Raw genomic sequence first — 15,106 nt, 5'->3', positions numbered from 1 at the left:
AATGAAATAATTTAACAATATTGCAATAATGAAATAATCTCTGGAAGAGATCGTATTGGAGAGAAGCATCTTCCAGAGCTGAAAGTTAATCACAGGGTTATCAAGTCTTTATCAGACCACACCAAGTTCAAGTACCATGAGGAGAGGCAGCCACAGAGCAGCCACTTGAGAGTATGATTGAGCATGAGAGAGAGAGAGAGAGAGAGAGAGAGAGAGAGAGAGAGAGAGAGAGAGAAGGTCCAGAGTAACTGTTGGAAAGAATCTAATGGCAGCCACGGCTCACGTTACTATAGGCAGGTGTATATGGGTCCTGCCTGGCTTTCAGCATGAGACCTGACTTTCAGCATGGACTGGCCTTTAGCATGAAAGTATGTATATATCGACATGCTCCAAATCCATTTTATGTATTCTCTATAGATGACTCTGACCTTGAGCCTATTTCAACCTTGATGCTCAAATGCCTCCACCCACTTTGTTTTAACTTGAGTTTCTTCTAATACACACACACACACACACACACACAACCATTTACTCTTACATCTTCTCTATTCCTGGGATAGTAGTCTGTGTAGTTCCTTCATAGAAGTATTTACAGCTTTGCACAAAAGCTTTAGTCTATTTCATAGTTCTGGGCAAATGAGACGGGGAAAACTAGGATTATTTTTAATATTCAAGAGCATGGAACTTTCCAAATATAGTATGAGGTTCCTAACCTCCTCTTACATTTACTTTTTACTAGTTCAATCTTTCACTGGAGTAGTTCACCACCAAACCACTCACAGCTTCCAAAACTGTAGTTTGAACTTCCTAATTATGTTCTTTAAATTCAATGCTTTTGATAACTATTTCTATAATCTACATACTGGTCTCCATCTTCTGATGACCTGTATATTATGAAATAAAATGTTTTCTATTTATTTTTCCATCTATCTCATTTCTGTTGTTTCAGACCCTTCTAGTTGAAATGGAAAGAAGACTGAACCTGCAGTAAAAACATCTGAATACACTAATTAGCTCTGCTATTATATATTTATGTGACCTTGGGAAATAACTTGAATGCTTCAATGCCTTCATTTCAGTCTCCTCATCTCCAAGAATAAGAATATGAACATGCACCTAGCTCACAGAATTGTTGTGAAATTAAATTAGATAATATAAGTAAAAGTTCCGGGCATTGGGTGCTCAATAAATATCTGTTACCCACTCAGTTATGAGCTCTCATTGCCCTTGACGTTGCTTCCAAAATGTTTAGAGCCATTATGATGGTAAAGTACTTACTCAGACAAGGCTGAACTAAGCTATAAATTCACTGAGGCGTTCATATTTTCTCAAGGAACAAATTCAAAACTCCTCTTCAAAACTGTAACTATACATGTACCCATGATAACTGCTTAGGATAATGGTGAAAGTTAGACAAAATTCTTCCGAAGGACAAGTTTATTCTTACAAGGTAAAGGCAAAAGGAAAGGCCCCCCCCCAAAGTCATCCATCTCTCTGCTCTCTGTTCACACTTCTTCCCCATCACTCTCTCTCGTCCTCTTATCCTATTTTTTCTATATCTGTAGCCCCTGAATTCCTATGTAGAACCCTATGAATTTTAGAATCCAAGGTCTCAGCAAGTAGTACAGCATATCCTTTAGTCCCTTCCTACTCCAAGGTCCGCCCACCAATGACCAGCATTATCATCACGGTGAAGCTTGTTAGATGTGCCATCACAGACCTTACCTCAGATGTATGGAAACTGATTTGCATTTTAACAGGATTCACAGCTGATTCTTATACACCTTAAAATTTGAGAAGCACTGGTGTAGCCAATAGTTAACTCTGGCGGCACAGTAGAACCACTCGGAGAATGTTAAAAAATGTATGTGTCCAATCCCTGTCCTCAAAAAACATTCTGATATAGTTGGTGTGAGGTAGTGCCTGAGCATTACTATTTTTTAAATTGTCCCAGGTGATTCTAATGTACTGCCGTGTTTGAGAGTCCTTTTCCTGTCTCAGTCAGGTTTTAGTACAATAACACTTTTAAAATCAGGATTTACAAACTTAAACAGCTTTAGCTACCCATTTAGCAACACTAAAAACCTATACAATGAGACATACTCAAAAACACTGTTATTTCTTGCAATATGATGAGAACATACAATGTCTTAAAATTTAAAGATTTAAATTAAAAAATTTTAAATAGACATACACATTTTGTTTTGTGGGCTTAACCTCAGTCAGTCCAAATATCTCCTGCTGACACTTATAAAAAATAAATAAAGTTGCATTATAGGACACGGAGGATTCCAAGTGAAAAGTGAAAACTGCTCTTCTCCAACCAATCTATCTTCCCAAAGGTAGTAACTATTATTATTTACTTTTATCATCTAGAAAAAAATTTAATACCACATAGATAGATAGATTTACTTTTATTCTCACACACCAGAATCACACTATATGTTGTGCTCTTTATATTCCCTTTTTTCATTTAATATATCTTAGAAATCCTTCCTTTTGTGTATACCTTATTCTTTTCAATAGCAAGTTTTTCAGTTCTCTGTTTTGATTGAAGCCCTGGTTGTATCCAGTTCTTTTTTGATGTCTTTTTACTTCTTTGTGGTTTGATTATTTTTCTATATCACAGCATTAAATGAATATCCTTATACTTGTATCCTGGCACAATCCGGTAAGGGTATCTGTGAGATATATTTTAGTGGTATAATTCCTGGAACAAAAGGTACGGGCAGTTTTAATTTATATGTGTTACCAAATTGACACTAATGAGGTATATGTCTACTGTCTCTCAGCACTAGTATATGCTTATGCATAATTTTATCCCCACCAGCTCAAGATATTATCAAATCTTATAATTTTTGTCAACATGATATATAAAAAATGAGATTTTATAGTTGTTTAATGTTGCATTTCTTTATATATGAAAAGGTCAAACAACTTCTCAGATGTTTACTGGTTGTCCTCTCTTTTTTCAACTATGTCTCTTTCTGACTTTTATATTCAGCCCGGACCAATTAAGTTCAGAAATCAGATGTTTAGGAGTGATACATCTTTTCCCTTGCTGCTGTATTGGAAAAAAACACTGAAAAGAACCAAAGCAGAGAAAGAGGCCATTACCTGGTATCATCCTAACATGCATGAGGAATATAGAGGATTCTATGGTTCACAGAGATAGTTCTTTTCAGCTTTCTGATAATTGGTTGATTACGAGTAGAGTCTGAAGCTGAAACTAGAGTAAGTAAGCTAGAGAAGGAAGACCCCCTTTGAACCATTGGTCTTTGATTTCCTACACCACACCAGATACCAGACAGCCTCCCATAGAAATAGGGGTCATCTTGCCTGAGAAAATGTCAAGCATGCCTAAGAAAAAGCTTGGGGGTAGAAAAGGCCTAGTTATAGGTTGAGATTCCCAAGACAAAGCCAAAGAAATATGGCTAGCACCAAAACTCACTTACATAGGTCTAGACTGGGAATCTTATTCATACTTCTTTATCAGTGGTTGGCAAATGGCTATCTTCATCTCTAAACAGCCTACCTGAGAAGACACATGGTGACTCTATGTGATGAACACTGGGTTTTAGATGCAACTGATGAATAACGGAACTCTACATATGAACACTAATGATGTACTGTATGCTGGTTAATTGAATTAACCTAAAAAAATTTTAAAATATTTCCATCCCATCCTCCATCCAGAACAATTACTGGATATTAGTAAGGATTCTTCAAAGAATTATAAGGACTTACTAAAGAAAAAGTAAGCAGAAGTCTCAGTTTAAACTGAATACTACACTTTATTAAAAGTATATATGCTCAGAGCAATAATTAGAAAGATAGAAAAAGCCAGGTGCAGGCAGGTTGGCTTAATAACAAAGCCATTGTCATGGAAGAGATTTCAAATATAACATGTTGCCGATTCTAAATGTATTTTCTAGACCAGTTCCCACTGTACATACATCTAAATCCCATTAGAGAGCAAAAAACAAATGATGAAGGAGCTAGTTCATAAGAATCCCTGTAAAGGACTATGACATATATAGCACTACTTTATGGACCTGAAAGTGTAATTTTAAGAAAGGAAAGAAAGCTTTGCTTCTGAAAAGAGAACTTCCTCGCTTACTTTTTTTTTCTTGGCTGCAGAGTATCCAAAGCTGCTTCATCACCCAGACCTCACCACAGTAATAGAGGCCCCCAGGAAAGACCCATGGTGCAGAAGGCGGAAGAGGCACCTCCAGAAGAGGTGATATACAGTGGAAGTGACTTCATAGCCAGGAAAACATAACCAAAAAAATAAGGTAGTACTCCTCCATCTGAGAGGAGGCAGCTGATCTCCAGAGGAGAGTGAGACAAGGCAAAGTAGTATGGCTTAGTAGGCAGAGGCACTAACCCTAACCACTGGAGTCGAGGTGAGCAAGGGAGTATGGAAGATGCAATGTGACCAGACTTGGTCTAAGCACACCTGATATATATCCAGGAGGCTACAGAAATGATGAGGAAACAAAAAGAAAGTGGAATTATGCATTAGCAGGTGGATCATGAACCAGTGAAATAAAACCTATTACTTATTACCGTATTACCTGGGTGCACTAAGGAAATGCATGTACAGGTATTTATGTATAACCAGAATGTGTAACAATATTTTTAAAAATATGGCTCATATTATAAAATACCATGCAGCCATTTTAAATGCTCCGCCATCGTTGGCCATCAGGGAAATACAGATCAAAACCACAATGAGATACCACCTCACACCAGTGAGAATGGGGAAAATTAACAAGGCAGGAAGCAACAAATGTTGGAAAGGATGTGGAGAAAAGGGAACCCTCTGCACTGTTGGTGGGAATGTGAACTGGTGCAGCCACTCTGGAAAACTGTGTGGAGGTTCCTCAAAGAGTTAAAAATAGACCTGCCCTACGACCCAGCAATTGCACTGTTGGGGATTTACCCCAAAGATACAGATACAGTGAAACCCTGGGACACCTGCACCCCGATGTTTCTAGCAGCAATGTCCACAATAGCCAAACTGTGGAAGGAGCCTCGGTGTCCATTGAAAGATGAATGGATAAAGAAGATGTGGTCCATGTATACAATGGAATATTACTCAGCCATTAGAGATGACAAATACCCATCATTTGCTTCGACATGGATGGAACTGGAGGGTATTATGCTGAGTGAAATAAGTCAATTGGAGAAGGACAAACATTATACGGTCTCATTCATTTGGGGAATATAAAAATTAGTGAAAGGGAATAAAAGGAAAGGAGAGAAAATGAGTGAAAATATCAGTGAGGATGATAAAACATGAGAGACATCTAACTCTGGGAAATGAACAAGGGGTAGTGGAAGGGGAAGTGGGTGGGGGGATGAGGTGACTGGGTGATGGGCACTGAGGGGGGCACTTGGCAGGATGAGCACTGGGTGTTATGCTATATGTTGGCAAATTGAACTCCAATAAAAAAAATAAAAATAAATAAATAAATAAATAAATAAATAAATAATATTTTAAAATAAATATTTAAAGAGTTATGGGTAAAGTTATACCATAAGAAGGAAAAAAGAAAATTAAATTGTATATATAATATGACCCAAATATTTATTAAAGAAAAACATAGGTAGAGATATAGAAAAAAATATCAAAATATCAATGCTTACTATTTTATCATAGTAGAATTATGTTGTTTTCTATCATGTTTATCATTTTAAAATAGTATAGTGATACTAAAGGCCTACATGTAGATGTCTAGACAGGTAGGCGTAAACAGTGCTGTGATTAATATTCTCACACATTCCTTGTTGCTCATTGGTCTCATAATTACTTTATGTAAAATGATACAAAGTTAAAGCAAAAAACAGCGGCAGAGGTATATGATACATACTTTAAAAGAGACTTGAATGTTATTAAGAAAGGTGTTAATATTTTTTTAAGATTTTATTTATTTATTTGAGATAGAGAGAAGACCAACATGGGGAGGAGGCAGAGGGAGAAGAATGAGAAGCAACTCCCCACTGAACAGGGAGCCTGACTCAATCCCAAGTCCCTGAGATCATAACCTGAGCCAAAGACAGATGTTTAACCAACTGAGCTACCCAGGCATCCCTCAGAAAGCTGTTAATTAAGCTTATCTCCAGATGAAAGTATTAGAGGAAATTAAAAATTTTCTCTAATTTTTCTTTTCTTCTTTCTTTCTCTTCCTCTTCTTCCTTCTCCATTTTCCCTTCCTCCTCCACCTCTTCCTTTTCCTCTTTTTTCTCTTCCTCCCTTTTCTCTAATTAATCAGGAAAATACATGTGATTAATCTCCTCAAATGTATCTACACATTTACTTCATGGATTTCTCTGCCTGCTGTCTTTCTGTGGTATTTTGGAAAGCAAAAATACCATATTTTTGAAAGCAAATTTGAATCTTATCCGTTCCATAAAGTGTCCCAGGTGACTACTCTTTCCTCCACCTCACACAAGACTCTGGGAAGGATTTCATATGTAGAACACGTTGTGTAGTGTCCTACACTGACACTAGCACATTAGCCCTGAGAAGGCAAAGTTCTTCACTCAATGTCCTCAATTTATGGAATATAATAGCTGTCTTCTATTAGGTAGGCAATTAATATTATTGGAGGCTTAATAGCTTTGGTAACCCCAGGTTAACCATTTTAATACCAGATTATTTAAATATTAAGAGACAATCATACATTTTCCTCCCATTGATTCAAGCTTAGTATTTTTTGAAACTTATCACATCATTTCTCAATTAGAAAATATTAAGAAGACAATAAACAAGACTTGTGCCTATCAAATTCCAAGGACTCCTTCTCCAAATCCCACATGCTTACAGCTCATATTAAATCTGCAAGTTGACTCTGAGTAAATAAATGCACACAAAATCAATACTTGATCTACAGAAATACTTCACTGCCAAATGTTTGAATAAAATATCCATTCTCTGTAAGCATGCAGGATTTGGAAAGAAAACTAAGGTGGATGTGACTGATGTTCTTGGAATCCAGAAATACTTCCCTGTCCTCCGAGGCACAAACATGGCAAGAACCATGGAGAAGGTGTCCTTGGAATTTGATATGCACAAGTCCATGGTTCTCATTGTTGTTAGCCCAAATTGTCATAAAAGTTTGTCAGATCTCAATTACATTACTACACCTTTAACTAAACGTCATAATGTGATCAGGATGGCAAAAGGGTTTTCAAATATGCAAATCTGTTCTCTTCACTTTGATCCTCTAAAATTCTTCAGTACTTTGTTCACAGAGTAAAACTTCAACTTATTTTACCAAAGAAGATTTTCTCTTTTTCCCAAAATTGTATTTAAATTCTGGTTAGTTAACATATAGTGCAATATTGGTCTCAGGAGGAGAATTCAGTGATTCATCACTTACATTCAACACCCAGTGCTAATCATAACAAGTACCCATCCCCCATCTAGCCCATCTCCCATCCACCTCCCTCTATCAACCCTCAATTTGTTCTCTATCCCTAAGAGTCTCTTATGGTTTGTTTCCCTCTCTCCTTTTTTTTCTCCTTTTTCCTCCCTTCCCATGTGTTCATCTGTTTTGTTTCTTAAATTCCACATATGAGTGAAGTCATATGGTATTTGTATTTTTCTGACTTATTTTGCTTAGCATTATATATTGTAGCTCCAACTCTGTCATTGCAAAAGACATCTTTTGATGGCTGAGTAATATTCCAGTGTGTGTGTGTGTGTGTGTGTGTGTGTGTGTGTATCACGTCTTTTTTATGCATTCATCAGTTGATGGGCATTTGGACTTTTTCCATAGTTTAACTATTATTGATAATGCTGCTATAAATATCGAGGTGCATATACGCCTTCAAATCTATATTTTGGTATCCTTTGGGTAAATACCTAGTAGTGCAATTGCTGGGTGGTAGGGTAGTTCTATTTTTAACTTTTTGAGGAACTTCCATACTGTTTTCCACATTGGCTGCACCAGGTTGCATTCCCACCAACAGCACAAGAGGATTTCCCTTTCCCCACATCCTTGCCAACACTTGTTTTCCTGTGTTAATTTTAGCTATTCTGAGAGGTGTGAGGTGGTATCTCATCATGGTTTTGATTTGTTTTTGTATTTAATTTGTAATTCCCTGATGATGAATGATTTTTCCATGTTCTGTTAGCCATCTAAATGTCTTCTTTGGAAAAGTGTCTATTCATGCCCTCTGCCCATTTCTTAACTGGTTTATTTGTTTTTTGGGTGTTGAGTTTGAGAATTTTTTTGTAGGTTTTGGATACTAACCCTTCATCAGATATGTCATTTGCAAATATCTTCTCCCTTTCTATATGCAGCCTTGAGTTTTGTTGATTGCATCCTTTGCTGTACAGAAGCTTTTTATCTTGATGAAGTCCCAATAGTTCTTTTTTGCTTTTATTTACCTTGCCTCTGGTGATATGTACAGTAAGAAGCTGCAGCCAAGGTCAAACAGGTTGCTGCCTGGGTTCTCTAGGATTTTGGTTTCCTGTCTCATGTGGAGGTCTTTCATCCATTTTGAATTTACTTTTGTGTATGTGTAAGAAAATGATCTAGTTTCATTCTTCTGCATGTTGCTGTCCAGTTTTCCCAATACCATTTGTTAAAGAGACTATTTTCCATTGAATACTCTTTCCTACTTTGTCAAAGATTAGTTGACCATATAGTTGTGGTTCCATTTCTGGGTTTTCTATTTTGTTCCATTGGTCTGTGTCTATTTTTGTGTCAGTACCATAGGTTTTGATGACTACAGCTTTGTAATACAGCTTAAAGTCTGGAATTGTGATGTCTCCAGCTTTGCTTTTCTTTTTCAGGTTTGTTTTGGGTATTCAAGGTCTTCTGTGGTTGCACACAAATTTTAGGATTGTTTGTTCTAGCTCTGTGAAAAACACTGGTGGTATTTTGATAGAGATTACTTTAAATGTGTAGATTTCTTTGGGTAGTATAGACATTTTAACAATATTTGTTCTTCCAATCCATGAGCATGGAATGTCTTTCCATTTCTTTGAGTCCTCTTCAATTTTTTCCATGAGTGTTCTGTGGTTAGGAACAAGACAGAATATCCACTCTCACCACTACTATCTACTATTTAACATAATACTGGAAGTCTTAGCCTCAGAAATCAGATGACAGAAAAAAATAAAGGGCATCCAAATAGGCAATGAAGAAGTCAAACTTTCCCTATTTGCAGATGACATGATACTTTATGTAGAAAACCCAAAAGACTCCACAAAAATATTGGTAAACTAATATATGAATTGAGCAAAGTTGCAGGATTTAAAATCAAGATACAGAAATCTGTTACTGATAATGAAGCAAGAGAAGAAGAAATAAGGGAATTGAACCCATTTACAATTGCACCAAAACCACAGGATATCTAGGAATAAACCTAGCCAAAGAGATAAAAGATCTGTACGGGGGGATCCCTGGGTGGCGCAGCGGTTTAGCGCCTGCCTTTGGCCCAGGGTGCGATCCTGGAGACCTGGGATCGAGTCCCATGTCGGGCTCCCGGTGCATGGAGCCTGCTTCTCCCTCTGCCTGTGTCTCTGCCTCTCTCTCTCTCTCTCTCTCTCTCTGACTATCATAAATAAACTCAAAAAAACTCAAAAAAATTAAAAAAAAAAAAAAAGATCTGTATTACAAAGAAGACTTTTACAATCTTTCCCTTTCCACCTTTTGCATCCTTTCAGGTGACTGTTCCTCTGGGTATACTTAATTACTCTATATGGTATTAATTTAATATATCCAGAAATATTTAAAGTGATATATTTAAGTACTTTTGGTTGTCCCAGTTTCATGACCTTGAACCTTTTTACTTGATCACTTCTGATTAAAATATGCTCTTACAGACGTTCCCAAGTTAATGTAGCTATATAGTCATTTTTTACAACTTAGCCTAAGCATAATTTGCTATAAGAAGTTCTTTACTTCAATTTGAGTTAAAGCTCCCAATTCCTACTGTCACCTTCTACCTGTGCATGTCTCTATCTTAAGACCCTCTATTGTATTTTCCTCATTGCTTGTGCATCTCTACAATTCAAATGCAAGTAAATTAAAGACAATTTCAATTGTTTGATTCATCCTTTTATTGCCAACGGGAATTACTTAGTGGACTATACTTAGTAGGGTCTTTAAAAAGGATTTATTGAATTCACACACACATAACCAATATCGAAGTCTTAAAAAAAAAAAACCTCATTGCTAGATGTTCTAATAAAATTTCCATTTTCTATAGTTCATACAGGAGAAAGGAAAACTGAAGTGATGCCATACTCTTAAAATCCAGAGCCATATCACTATAGCCTGGCACATCAGGTGACAAAAACTATGGACTACCTATTCTTAGACTTCGATTTGCATCAGAACCATCTAGTTTCTCCCTCAGAAAGTCTGATTCATTAGGGTTAGCATCTAGTTTGAGCATCTGCGTTTTAAAAGATGATCCTGATTCACATAGAAATCTGAGAACTAGAGATATGGAGGGTGCCTTGAATATTTTCTATTTGTTTTACAATGTTTAAGAGGTCTTAAAGAAAAATAAAATGCTCCATTTTTGCTAGGACATTTATTCTATCCTTTGGGACTATCATCTTGTCTATTTTATTTGTCTTTGAAATCAATAAATTCTTGCTTGATGCTCTTAAAAATCTCCCCCCTTAATATCTTCCTCCATCCATCTTAATTAAAGCACAGATCCATAGCTGGGGGCATCACATTGCCATATTTCAGGGTGTACTACAAAGCTATGGTCATCAAGACAGTGTGGTACTGGCACAAAAACAGACACATAAATCAATGGAACAGAATAGAGAACCCAGAAGTGGACCTTCAACTTTATGGTCAACTAATACTCAACAAAGGAGGAAAGACTATCTACTGGAAGAAAGACAGTCTCTTCAATAAATGGTGCTGGGAGAATTGGACATCCACGTGCAGAAGAATGAAATTAGACCACTCTCTTGCACCACACACAAAGATAAACCCAAAATGGATGAAAGATCTAAATGTGAGACAAGATTCCATCATAATCCTAGAGAAGAACACAGGCAACACCCTTTTTGAACTCGGCCACAGTAACTTCTTGCAAGATACATCCACGAAGGCAAAGGAAACAAAAGCAAAAATGAACTATTGGGACTTCATCAAGATAAGGAGCTTTTGCACAGCAAAGGATACAGTCAACAAAACTAAAAGACAACCTACAGAATGGGAGAAGATATTTGCAAATGACATATCAGATAAAGGGCTAGTTTCCAAGATCTATAAAGAACTTCTTAAACTCAACAGCAAAGAAACAAACAATCCAATCATGAAATGGGCAAAAGACATGAACAGAAATCTCACAGAGGAAGACATAGACATGGCCAACAAGCACATGAGAAAATGCTCCGCATCACTTGCCATCAGGGAAATACAAATCAAAACCACAATGAGATACCACCTCACACCAGTGAGAATGGGGAAAATTAACAAGGCAGGAAGCAACAAATGTTGGAGAGGATGCGGAGAAAAAGGAACCCTCTTGCAGTGTTGGTGGGAATGTGAACTGGTGCAGCCACTCTGGAAAACTGTGTGGAGGTTCCTCAAAGAGTTAAAAGTAGACCTGCCCTACGACCCAGCAATTGCACTGCTGGGAATTTACCCCAAAGATACAGATGCAGTGAAACGCCGGGACACCTGCACCCCGATGTTTATAGCAGCAATGTCCACAATAGCCAAACTGTGGAAGGAGCCTCAGTGTCCATCGAAAGATGAATGGATAAAGAAGATGTGGTTTATGTACACAATGGAATATTCCTCAGCCGTTAGAAATGACAAATACCCACCATTTGCTTCGACATGGATGGAACTGGAGAGTATTATGCTGAGTGAAATAAGTCAATCGGAGAAGGACAAACAGTGTATGGTCTCATTCATTTGGGGAACATAAATAATAGTGAAAGGGAATAGAGGGGTAGGGAGAAGAAATGGGTAGGAAATATCAGAAAGGGAGACAGAACACGGAAGACTCCTAACTCTGGGAAATGAACTAGGGGTGGTGGAAGGGGAGGAGAGCGGGGGGCGGAGGTGACTGGGTGGCGGGCACTTAGGTGGGCACTTGACGGGATGAGCACATATTCTGTATGTTGGCAAATTGAACACCAATAAAAAATAAATTTATTATTAAAAAAATAAAAATAAGCATAGATACTAGGTCTTTGAAGTCTGCTCATGTCTTATATTAGACTGAGCCATCCCTGCAGTGACATCAGCTATGGATCAAAACATCTCTCAGTTACCCTCTGGGGCTCTGCTGCTTACTCGCAGAGACAACAGCATATATGGCATTCTTCAAGCAGCTTTCAAAATAACTTGAGGGTTTAAAGAATTTAAATGGAAAATAACCTATGAATTTTGGAGGTTTTCTGTCCAATATACAGTATCTTAAATGGCATGTTTCCCCCAAGCAAGATCTTCATTAAGTTATAAAATTCACACACTGTAATAAAAAGGAGTTCTTGGTCTGATACAACAACCTAGTGCCCTAAGGGTAAGTACTACAGAAATAAAAATCAACAGTATTATACTTTGACTATCTTTGTAGACTTAAAAGATGATTAAAGGAAACTTCAGTAGGTTTCTGTAGTTTAACTTTTGTGACAGTGAATGATTCGGAATTTTACTAACACTCTTATTACAGTCCTTCAGAGTACTTACAAATCTGTTATGCAGAAAAGTAGTTCTCATGTTTCACTTAGAAGCAGTGATGCTTTTTCTTTACCACAGGAGGGAAAAAATGGATGGGGAAAAAGGAATGAAAAGTTAACTACTCTTATTGTCAAGAAACATTCAAATGAGGTCCATATTTTGCTATGAATTTGTGCACTGTGTGTTTGTTAATATACAAATGCCACGTATTAGTACCAATTATTAACCATAATACAGATGGTTTCTTAAAGCCAATAATAGTTCATATCATATTTGCATTAACATGAACTTCAGTTTGAAGTCTACATGATACTTTATAAGAAAAAGGAAACCTGTAATCCGGCCTGAACAAGATTAAGAAGAAGACTGTCTGCTTTCTGATAATTCTGTGATAAATGAGAAAAGATTTGTGTTTGAAAAACATCATTCCCTTGATGAGAACAGTAGATACCTTTTCTCCTCAGATAGCTACCTAGTATCCTTCAGTATTCTGTTATTTTATTTAGATGAACCACTGAAGGGGAGCAATAGGAACTGTTGTGAAAATCTGATACAATAATATGTGTAAAAGATAAATTATAGTGCCTGTACACAGAAGGTATTTGGTAAATTCCACTGCATGCCACACTAATGCTTCATTATTTAACTATAGAGAAAAAGCTAAAACTGATGGTTAACGGAGGGGAAGTGGTTGGGGGGGGGGATAAGGAAATAGAGGATGGAGAATAAAGAGTACACTTATAATGAAAAAGGTAAAATGAAATGAAAAAAAAAATTACAAAAAAAAGGAGGGGGTACAACATATACCAGCCTTGCGACAGATGCTGGGGATATATCTGAAAACAAAAGTAACACAGTTCTACTCTCGGAGCTCACATTCTACTGTAGAGGAGAGATAATAAGCAATTAAGTAAGCGTTTATAAAATATCAAATTGTAAGATATTCTATTTAAAAATAGAGCTAATAGGGAGCCGTAAAAGTGAAAAAAAAAAAAACATTCTAGCCTCTTGGAATCCCTTCCCTCTCTTAGATTTAGCCCTTTCCCCAATCTGTCACTTTAGACCAGGACCTTTACCTTTACCTATACCTCTGCTCCTTCTCCTCAAGCTGTCTCTCTCTGTCTCCTAAAAGCTTCCAAAAACATGCCTTATATTAGTTCACTCAGTTGATTTTAATAGAATTGAAGTCATTTTCAAGAAATTAAACACTATCATCTTGGCAACAATTCACAAAAGACAGGAATTTGATTTGTGAAACATCACGGTACAATCACTGGACCTCCAAGCTTGTAATGCTCTAAAAATTCACATGCACAATTCCATCTGGATAGAGAACCATCAGCCAAACAGGGCCAGATTCACACACTCTTTTTAGAACTGATACTGAAGAAGTCATTTCAAACATTTAAACTTAGCATTACTTTTTAAAACTTGAAGAAGAAGTGGGCAAGTATAATTGAAGTGCACTAATGACTCTAGTGTAGTTTTAACCTACATTAATCAGAAGTGTTCTCATTGTTTGCAGATGGACTTTATAGAAATGGCTTTGCAAGGTTTTGCTTACCCATTCTGGCAGTTGGAAGCAGCATAATTTATTTGCAAAGCATCCTTTATGCAAACTATATCCATTCCCCAAATGTTCCCTTGAATTAAATAAGGCAAGAGTGTAGACAGAATAAATTAAAGAAAATCATAGCATGCAAATATTATAGAAGGAATTAATTAAAACCCACATGGCGTTTGGCCAGAAAAAAAAGAGGAGAAACTAATAAGTATATTCAAGTACAGGAAAATAACTTTAGATGATATTTGGAGGAAATGGAATGTTGAAAGTGATAGAGAAAAGCTGACACTGGCATTATTATAAAGAGCGCAAGAGACTCTTTTACCAAAACAGGAATAAACAGAATTTCAAATTATATGTGGCTTCAATATTAGATAAGTCTACAATTAAATATAGGAAGAGGATTTTCTTCTAAGAAACTACTACAAATTGCATTCAACTAAGATGCAGTTGTATTATATCTTCCAGGAATAATTTTAATAAAGTATGTTTTAGTTATCCTATGATATATTCAATTTCATTTCAGAAGTGTAATCACAATAATGAAATAAGAAAATTTAAAAAAAATAATTCACTGTATCTACTTGAAGAATTCTACCCAAACATTTCTGGATAAAGTCAAATGGTTATATATTCTTCTAAAATAATGTCACGATTTCTACTGCTAGGATAACTAATGAATTGGGTCTATGGAATTAGTAGATCTTCTGGTTAACCAGGTTTGAGATAATCCTTTATACATCAAGCCTATGTCAAAATTCCTTTTGAATGTAAGTACCAAATAAATTCATGATCTGGTGGTGGAGATGTTCAAATAAATAGCTAATTATAGTACAATGTGATAAGACGTACAAAAGAG

Source organism: Vulpes vulpes, chromosome 12 (assembly GCF_048418805.1).
Source record: "Vulpes vulpes isolate BD-2025 chromosome 12, VulVul3, whole genome shotgun sequence".
NCBI classification, from domain to species: domain Eukaryota; kingdom Metazoa; phylum Chordata; class Mammalia; order Carnivora; family Canidae; genus Vulpes; species Vulpes vulpes.
This window is presented reverse-complemented; position numbering follows the sequence as displayed.